The sequence below is a fragment of the Orycteropus afer genome, unplaced genomic scaffold, assembly GCF_000298275.1.
Source record: "Orycteropus afer afer isolate SDZICR_OR568_19922 unplaced genomic scaffold, OryAfe1.0 scaffold00046, whole genome shotgun sequence".
Classification (NCBI taxonomy): domain Eukaryota; kingdom Metazoa; phylum Chordata; class Mammalia; order Tubulidentata; family Orycteropodidae; genus Orycteropus; species Orycteropus afer.
Window position 1 is genome coordinate 9,834,793 of NW_006921633.1, and position 10,670 is coordinate 9,845,462.

The window sequence follows — 10,670 nt, forward strand, 5'->3', positions numbered from 1 at the left end:
TTGGTAGGGCGGAGGGTCGACGAAAGAGGGGGAGGCCTTCAATGAGATGGATTGACACAGTGGCTGCGATGATGGGCTAAAGTATAGCAGGGATTGTGGAGCTGGCGCGGGATCGGGCAGTGTTTCGTTCTGCTGTGCATGGGGTCACTATGAGTCAGAAATGACTCAACGACACTTAACAACAACAACAACACAAATATTTAGGTATCTTCAAAGGATTGAGAAAGAGGTCAAGGAAAACACTGACAAAACTAAGGAAAACACAGACAAAACCCTAGAACAATTTTGGAAGAAAATACAAGAACAAAATGACAAAATAAATGAAAAATTAAAAGTTACCTATGTAACTTTGCTGTCATAACAATAATGAAATTAAGAACTCTGAGAGGTCAAATGACTTGCTCAAGCTCAGCCATCCAATGAGTGCCAGAACTCAGGGTAAAAAGAGTTTTTAGCTTTGAAGGAAGTACTCTCTCAACATAAGTAATATGAGAGGCATATGGCAGAGGAACACAAGCAAGTACATAAGTTCAAATCTTCCCTTATTACTTTCAATATAATGAATATTATTGGGGAAAAGATCTGGAGACAGGGTTGGAATACTTTTGGCCAATGTTTGATTTCTTTGGCAGCTCCTAGAAAACAGAAGCCAGGAACAGACTATTCCATACTGGGAATGAATATTAGCTCCAGGGAAAACGCCTCATGAGCAATTCCTACTACAGATAACTAACAGTTATCTGTATTTGTAATCACTGGAGACCCATGACAAACTGGATCCCATCTAAGAGCTGATGGCCAAAGAGAATTAGATTCCCTATTGTAACACCCACTGCCTGACTGAGGTATAAAACTGTTTAGGTACACACATGACACCCCAGTAGTATCATTGCCCATTTAATAACAAAAGGAAGCAGGGAGCAAGTAATTAGTTAATTTTAAAGTTTGCCAAAGGTCTGCTTATATCTAGGCACCATATGCCATCCCAGCTGAGATCTGCCAACAGAATTACAAGATTATAATTTCATTGCTATATTTCAAAGGAGAAGAATAGTAGAAAAGATTATGAGGACAGTTTGTGATTGACTCCAGTCATAGTTGTTCCATCAGAGAGTGGGATCATTGATGTTTGCCCATCTTCTATGAACTTCTGAAGAGGGCTGCACCATGTGGGCAGCTGCCTGTAGGTGAAGAAAGAAGTTTGCAGGGATGGAGTTCCAAGCAATGATTTATTTATCATGGGCAGCATGTATTTACTATCTTGAAACCAATGCATTGAAAATCAAAATATGTTTTCATTCATTATGCTTTTACTCTGCAAATTGCAACAAAATTGCTATCTTTTTTTTGTAAATACACACAGACACACACCCCAATCCCAACAACCACAACCAAGGAAACCCAAGCCCAACCCAACCCACTGTTATCCAGTTGATTCAGACTCATAGTGATCTTATAGCACAGAGTTGAACTGTGCCATAAGGTTTCCAAGGCTGTAAATCATATGGCAGCAGAGAGCCACATATTTCTCCTGTGGAGCAGCTGTTGAGTTTTAACTGTTGATCAGGGGTCTGACAACAATGCAATGAGAGAAAAACTAAAGGAAGATTAGAAACTCAACATCTAGTGAAGTTAGAAAGAAAAGTTCAGACTATAGAGGAATACAAGAGCAAATAGCCAAGGAAACAGTTTTGGCCTCATGAAGTCAGGCAGTAACTTGAGTCTTTGCCTTCTTTTTTATCCATGTGATGCTCAATCATGAAAAAGAAAGAAGGAATTGAGAACCATAAATCAACTGTGTGCTTATGGTTATGGTGTTTATGTGGCTGATTATTTTAGATTGACCTTTGCTGGATTGTGGAGTTTGTCTGTCTGGAGATCCTAAAATCTCAGACTAAAGCATGCTGTTGAGAATCAGATGACCTGAGAGGAGATGAAATAACTTCCTCACTGTGTACAGTTTTGCTTGATAAGACTTCAGACAGCAGAAGTCACGGCTATGAGAATCCCATGAGGATCTGAAGAGATTACACATGTATCTACCACTTGGAAGACTTCTTCTGGTGGTATCCAGTATCCTCCTGTCCCTTTTATGGAAGAAGCAGCAAAATATGGTGGTTAAGAACAGAGACTCTGAAGAGACTCTGAAGCCTAATTTCCTGTGTTCAAATCCTTTCTGTGACTCAAACATTCTTCATTTATAAAATTAAGATAATGATAGTACAATATCCTAAATTTACTGTGAAGATTAAATGGACACATGCATCCAACAATTACTCATCACAGGCTAAGTTTTACCCTGCTTTATACTTAATGTCCATGCTTTGCTTCTTTCTTTCATAACCTTCCATACACTTGGCACAATTAAATATATTCTGACACAGGCAGTGGAATCACTAGACCTCAGTCTCCTCAAGAGAAGTTGCTGCAAGTGATTAAGAACACAAGTTTTAAAATCAAATAGACCCAGACTAGAAAATTGGCTTTGACACATATTAATTCCATGATCTTAGTTAACTATTTCTATGTCACTTTTTTTTTTTCTCTCATTTGGAAACTAAGCATGAGACATAGCTTATAGGGTTATTGAGGAGATGAAACACGATTGATGTGTGTAAAGTGCCCACGGTAACTTTGCAGAATAAATGTTCAGTAAAAGTAATGAAGGAACTATTACTTTTATTATGTTCTAAAATTCTAGGACTAAAAGTAAATCTAGAGACATATTTAGGCAACTCACTTTAGAAAAAATCTATCTGCCTATGTATCTATCTATCTATCAATCTATCTACCTACCTACCTATCTATCTAGATATCTACCTGTATCTTTAACATTCTCCTGTTTTCTCCATTATTCAAGTGGAAACTAGGCCATTTTACATTTTTGCCTCAGGGAAGATCTGTGACAATAGAAGAAACAAAGATAAGCAGTATTTTTCCAGTTTTGAATTTCAAAAACCAATACCCTGGAGGAAACAGAAATGACTCAGTATAGACTACTGATTTGGAAATAAGCATAATATATAAAAATATATAAAAACAAAACTTCCCATTCCAATGGTCTGTTCATCTTCCATTTGGTTAAAGGAATGATGTATGCTGTTGATGTATAGTTGTTAGGTGCTTTTGAGTCATTTCCAACTCATAGAGACTCCATGTGACAGAGTAGAAGTGCCCCATGGGGTTCTCTTGGCTGCAGTCTTTATTGAAGCAAATTGCCAAGTCTTTCTACTGTCCATTGAGTGGATCCATTGAGTGGGTTCAAATTGCCAACTTTCTGTTGGCAGTTGAATGCTTAATCTTTTATACTATCAGAGCTTCTGATGTATGCATGTTGTTGTTGTTGCCTGCTGTCAAGTTGTTTCTGATTCATAGTATCACTATAGGACAGAGTAGAAACCCCATAGGATTTCCTAAGATGTAAGCTTAACAAGAGAGATTGCCAGATCTTCCCTCTAGCAAAGCAGTTGGTGGGTTCTAACCAGCAGTCTTTTGTTAGCAGACAAGCACCTAACCATTATGCCACCAGGATGTCTTCAATTTATGTATAAGATTTGGTAAATCCCTAAGAAAGTAAAGCCTTATGCCTGATCCCAGGGCCAAGTCCTGTAGAATTAATAAAGACTCTAATTTGAAGCATTGTTGACTTCTTTCCCATTATTCAAGGCAGGCTGAGGAAGACAATAAAATCATACAAAGAAAAGGTCTGTATGCTGCATCTAAGAAGACAAGACCTAGGATACTATCAATAATTTGTAATACACAGTGAACATTAGAACATAAAAGTAACAAAAAAGACTACTAGACCTGGAAAAAAATTGCTTTCAGAAGCAAGGGGTGCTTCAACTACAACCTGTATAGAGGGACTACGTGAGACAACAATGTCTTGGTGTTTGATATCATGAATGCATATCATCTGCAATTAACTAATTAAAAAATACTCCTATCCTAATCTCCTTCTTTTAATGAGCATATTACACTAAATAAATTTCCTAGAACACAGATATCAGAAAAAAAAAGAAAAGAAAAAAAAAAAACCTCACTGCCATCAGGTCAATTTCAACTCTTAACAGCTCCCACTGGGAATGGGTTTCCAAGGCTGCAGATCTTTACAGAACCAGGTTGCCTTGTCTTCCTTCTGCAAAGAAACTGATGGGTTCAAACCACCAAATTTTTGAGTAGCAACCAAATGCTTTATCCACTACCACCAGAGCTCCATAGAATATTGGTATAGCTATGGTAAAATAGGAAACTCCCAAAAGGAATGAAATTACATTTCTGCCATTTTGGCCAAATAGAAATTAAATTGAATTATAGAAAAATAAATAAAGTTATATTTCACATCTAGCCAACTTTATGGAAGGACTGGAATTTCCACATGTTACATAGTTGGGTAAACTGAAATTTAGAGACATTAAAATGAATTGCCTCATATCACACTATTCTCTAATACCCACCAGAACTATCTCAGCTTTCTTTTTAACATTGTAATTGAAAGGAAATGTTAGTCTCACTTCATATATCTGTTTAAAAAATTATTCCTAAACAATCAGTCCTAGCGACTGGTACACCATCCGATCTGCAACCTATACAACTATGAGACCAGAAGAACTAGATGGTGCCCAGCTACCACTGCCATCCACTTGGAAGGGATGTAGGAGATCCTACATAAAGAGGGAGAACAATGTGGAACAAAACTCAAAATCATTTGGAGGCAAAAAAAAAAGAAGGTGGGGACCAGGTTTTCTGGTCCAATGGAGCCTGGTGTAACCACTGAGACTATGGCCCCTAGTTGCCCTTCAGGTCTGGAATTGAACCCACAACTGTGGTTTCCAGCCAAACAAAGTACAGGCATGTGAGTTAAACATTTACCTCAAATAGACACATGCCCTGGAGAGAACAATCATGGGAGAAGGAAGGGCTGCTTATCCACAGGGAGATAGCTCAGGGTGCAGAAGAGTATAAAGGGATGGACACTGGGAGGAGGTAACTATGGGGAGGAAGTGGGAGGGGAGCTGCTGCATTGTAAATTTTGGTCAATGACATGAGACAAAGTATATGTGAACTGCTGTATGAAATGTGAATTTACTCTGTAAATCTTCACCCAAATCCTAATAAAAAAAAAAAAAAATTATTCCTAATTTTGAGATAGTAGAAGATAATTGACTCACACACTTTTTTTTTAGCAAACATTTTTCAAACAAAATTTCATGCAGATTCTCCATATCGGAAAAAAGTAAACATGAAGTTTTCTTTGTCTGAGGTGAGAATAGACATCCTCAACTCCGTTAAGACACCTCTGTGGTGCAATAGAGCTCTGAAGAACAAGTTAAATACTGTTAACTTAGTGGAAAGATCATGTCATAGAAAATTCAGAAACCTAGTCTTTCAACTCTGACTCTTGACAGCTGGTCCTGGAGTTTGGGTGCCAAGATTCCTCCTTTAAACAATGGATAAATTGGGGTAAATAATTTCTAGATCTACTTTTAAAAAATTATTTAAATACATAAACAAAAATTTGATTACAGAAATTATATCTATCCAGTGTAGTTGCCTAGAGTTATGCAAATAATGCACATTTTCACTCATTTTTTTTAATTAAGGAGTGTATAGTTTCCATTACCCTTCCTTGAATATCATTTGTTTATGCAAACCCTAATGACTATGGATAATACAATAGTACTTCTTTATCTAGACAAGAAGGAGCTCAGGTAGCATAGTGCCTAAGGTACTTGATTGTTAACCAGAAGGCTGGCAGTTCAAACCCACCAGCCACTCCTCGGAAGGAAGGTTGGGCAATCTACTTCCATCATGATACTGCCTTGGAAACTCAAGGAGGGCTTGCTATGAGTCTGGTCTGACTCAATGGCAAATAACAACAGCAGCAACAACAATCTAGATATGAAGCATATCACACCAATCCTTCCATAGAGAGCTACAAAAGGCAGATAGACTATAAAACATAACTTTTTGTACACAGTGGAGAGCAACAATGACAATCAAGAACTGAGGAGCCAAAGTTTTGAGAAGTAGTCTCAAAAAAAAAAAAAAAACCCTCACCGCCATCAAATCTATTTCTACTCATAGTGGCCCCCATTGGATTTCTACAGCTGTAAATCTTTATGGAAGCAGACTTCCTCATCTTTCTTCTGTGGAGCAGCTGGTGGGTTTGGACCACTGCCTTTTTGCTTAGTGGTCAAATGACTTAACCATTGCACAACGAGAACTTCTTATAGAATAGTCTAAGGCCTAGGAAATTCAAGGAGAAAATGATGACTGAGAGCTTTCAGTAGTCACATGAGTCCAGTGGTGAAATTTAGACCTCATTGCTACCAAGGCAGCAAGGCTTTCAGGGGCCAAACATGAAAAAAACTTACTACAGATATGTATTCAAATGAACGTATCTTGTGGCTTTTCTCAAGGCCTTTGCCAATTCTGAAGCTATAAATGGCAAGGGTCAGGGAAGCAAATAAAAAGCTGAAAATTAGCAAAGCTTTTGTCAGTCTCACGGTACTTGGAAGAGAAAAATTGAAATTGAGTCTAGTAAGTTGGACTAATTCTAAGGAACATAAAAGACTTTAGCTGAGAAACCTGAAGGACTATATTCAAACAATAAAGGTAATCCAGAAATTGACCAACCCTTAGCTAGAGTGAAACTCTTTTTAGTGACCAGTTTCAGTATCTGGTTGGGTTAAGGAAATCTGCTTCTATACTATTGCTTAGAAGAAAATAAAATATTATATAGAGACTCTACAAATTTTTTCTCTATAATTCTAGGTAAAAATAAGTATGTTCTGCAAGATATGGGATCTTATAAGTGAAAATTAAAAGGGAGAAAACAGAAAATATAATCAGTCCACAAATGATCCAGATATTGGAGTTAAACTTCAAGAACTTTAATACAACAAGGATTTAGAAATCAATGAAAAATACATTTAAGAAAATGGGTTACAACATGAATCTGTAAAAGTAATAAAATGCAAATTATATTATTTAAAAATGAAATAATGACATAAATTACTCAATAAATAGATTTTCTACACATTAGACACTGTTGAAAAAAGGAAATTATCAAGACGGAAGCATGGTGGGACAATATAAGAGACAAAATGGAACATGGTCAAAAGGTCTAAGATATATGTATTTAGAGATCCAGCAGGGGTAGATGAAATGTTTTAAGGGGAAATAGCTAAAGATTGTCCAATACTGAAAATATGCATTAAGCCACAAAAGTAAATAACAAAGTGATCCAAGCAAAAAATAAGTTTAAATTATATCTAGTCACAATGTAGTAAAGTTATTTATAGACAGGAAAAAGGCAAAATAGTAAAAAGACAGAAATAAATATTTTATCTCCAAAGGAAGAATAACAAGACCGATAGCTGACTTCTTAACAGGAACAATGAAGCTAGAGAATAATAGAATACAATCTGAAAAGTCTAAGAGAAAAATAATTGTTAAACTATACTTCTACTTTCTTTAAATAGGGAAATTGCTTTTTAAAAAAATTATCAGGCAAATAAACAAAATGAGAGACATAATCATCATGAAACCTATAATAAAGGAATCATTAAAGGATGTTGAGTGAGTGGAAAGAAAATTATTCCAAAAGGAAACTTGGGAGTTTAAGAATGAACAAAGAGATATGAACAGTGGTAAACATACAAGTAAACCTAATTGAATAAAACAATAAAAATTGGTCTTGGGGGTTCAGAATATAGAGAGAATTAAATGATAAATAAATTATATATTTTAGAAGCAGGTAGATAAAATAAAATATTTACTTGTCTTTTAAGGAAAGTAGCAAACTTATCAAATAGATTGTAATAAGGATAAATATTGTAATCTTTAGGATAACTACTAAAAGAATAATAGTAAAATGTAGTAGAAGGAAATAATAAAATAATTCTTAACTAACTAAAAAGAAAATAATGATAATGCAAATGGATAACTTATAGAAAAGTGGAAGATTTAACACCTCAAAGTAATTATATTAATTTTAAATGGATTCATTATTCCAAATAAGAAGTAAACAATTGTCTGATTGAATAAAAGATTAAAATTTTGCTTAAAATATCAAGTAAAAAAGTTGACAATAAAAGAATTTAATGTAATTGGTAACCAAAAGAAAATTTTCATTTTGGCCTAGATATAAGTACCCCATATTAGTATACACCTAATAACATAGTCATAGAATATATGAGGAAAAACTAAAAAAAGATTTATTAAAATCCATGATCACATTGGACTTTAAAAAAAAAAACCCTCATTGAATGATTGAATGACAAAAACATTAGTAAAGATATAGATTTGAAAAACATAATTGAACAAATTAATATAATTTAGGAACTCTGGTAGCATAGTGCCTAAGGCACTTGACTGCTCACCAGAAGGCTGATCGTTCAAACTCACCAGCCACTCCTTGGAAGGAAGGTTGGGCAATCCTACTTCCGTAGTGATACTGCCTCGGAAACCCAAGGAGGGGTTGCTATGAGTCTGGGCCAACTCGACGGCAAACAACAACAACAACAATAATATAATTTACTTATATAACATGCTGAATAGAAAAACTACAGAATAAACATTCCCTTTAAAAGCAAATGGAACACTATGGCCTCAAGTTATCCTTCATGCCTGGAACTGGACTCAATTCCACGGATTAGCTCTCAGCCAAACAATAGAAGGGCCTACTAGATATTGGAACACCAACTGACCTCAGGTTGATACACCCTTTAGAACAGTCAACCATAGGAAATCAAAAGGGCAACATTCGCATAGGGGTAAAAGGAGTAGATAAGAAGGGAAGGAGTAGTTACAGGGAAGGAATAGGAGGAGAGCTGTTTAATGTTGGGATTGTAATTGGTGCATGAAACCAAATGTGTATGAACTGTTGAGTGTAAAAAGATTCTGGTTTGTAAATTTACACCCAGATCACAATAAATTTTTTTTTTTTAAAAAAAGCAAATGGAACATTTATATAGATCAAAAGACAAGTTTCTTAAAATTTTACATTGAAATTATAGTTTGTTCCCTGAAAACAGAGAAATTATGTTGAAAATCAAATACAATAACTAGAAAATGTCCAAATGTTTAGTAATCAAACAGTTGACTTCAATTAGCATATACTTTAATATTGTAAAGATGTCATCTCTTCTCAAATTAATTTATTTAAAATCAAAGTCCTAGAAAATTGTTGTAAATGTGTGTGTGTGTGTGTGTGTATGTAGAAAATGATAAACTAATTCACGTGGAAATTAAAGACTGAAAATAAACAACACAATCTGTAGAAAGAACAAAATTGGATTTAACCCACTGTCATTGAGTTTATTCTGATTCATTGGGACCCTTTATAACAGAGTAGAAATGTCCCATGGAGTTTCCAAAGCTGTAAATCTTTACTAAAACAGATGGTCTCACTTTCTCCCAAGGAGCCACTGGTGGGTTCCAACTGCTGACTTTTTGGTTAGCAGTCAAATGCTTTAACCACCACATAACCAGAGCTCCTTCAAGTTGCAGTTACACAACCATATATTAAGAATTATAGTCAACAATATTGTGTGGTACTACCTTAGAGACTCATGCATGTATAATCACTTTCATATAAAGGATGGTCTTTTCAATAATTGCTAGATCCCTTGAATGTGCATATAGAAAAAAATAAATCTTCATCCTCTCACACATAAACAAAAATGATTTCAGCTGGTTCCTAGAACAAGATATAAAAGTAGAGCAATAAAACTTCGGTAAGGTAACATATGATAATTTCTTCATGACTTTGGAGAAGGCAAAATGTTCTTAAATAGAACACAAAAAGCATTAAGCATAAGGACAAATATTGGTAAGTTAAATTTCATTCAAATTAAGAAATTTAATTATTAAAAGACATCATTAGAAGAGTGAAAATACAAACTACATAGTGGGGAGATATATTTGTTAAGAAAAACTCTTGCATACAGAATATATTTTCTTGTTTTTGTTAGGTGCTATTGAGTTAGCTCTGACTCATATCTACCCTATTACAACAAAACAGGTCTTGGGCCATCCTCACAGTAACTGTTCAATTTGAACCCACTCTTACAGCCACTATGTCAATCTATCTTGTCTAGGGTCTTCCTATTTTTTGCTGACTCTCTACTTTACCAAATATGATGTCTTTCTCCAGTTACCGGCCCCTCCTGATAACATGCCGTGTCCTCCTCACCCCTAAAGAACAGAATACATAAATACTTATGTCTCAAAACCAAACTCACTGCCATTGAGTCATTCTATTTCATAGTGACCCCCGTAGGGCTTCCAAGTCTGTAAATCATTATGAAAGTCGACAGCTTCATGTTTTTTTTTTTTTTTTTCCCATGGAGTGGTTGATGGATTCTAGCCACTGACCTTTCGTTTGCAACCAAATGCCTTAACCACTATACCACCAGGTAAATCAATGATGAAAAGGCAAAAAGCTCAATAAAATATGAGCAAAAGTTTTGAACATCTGTATGATCAGTTAGCTAAGAAACATAGGAAACAATGTTTGACATCTTAGTGTCAAGGAAATGCAAATTAAAATCACATACTATAGGTATACGTTCACCCATGTTCATTATTTACATTACCCATGTAAATAGAGGAGCTCTGGTAGCATAGTACCTAAGGCACTTGACTGCTCACCAGAAGGCTGG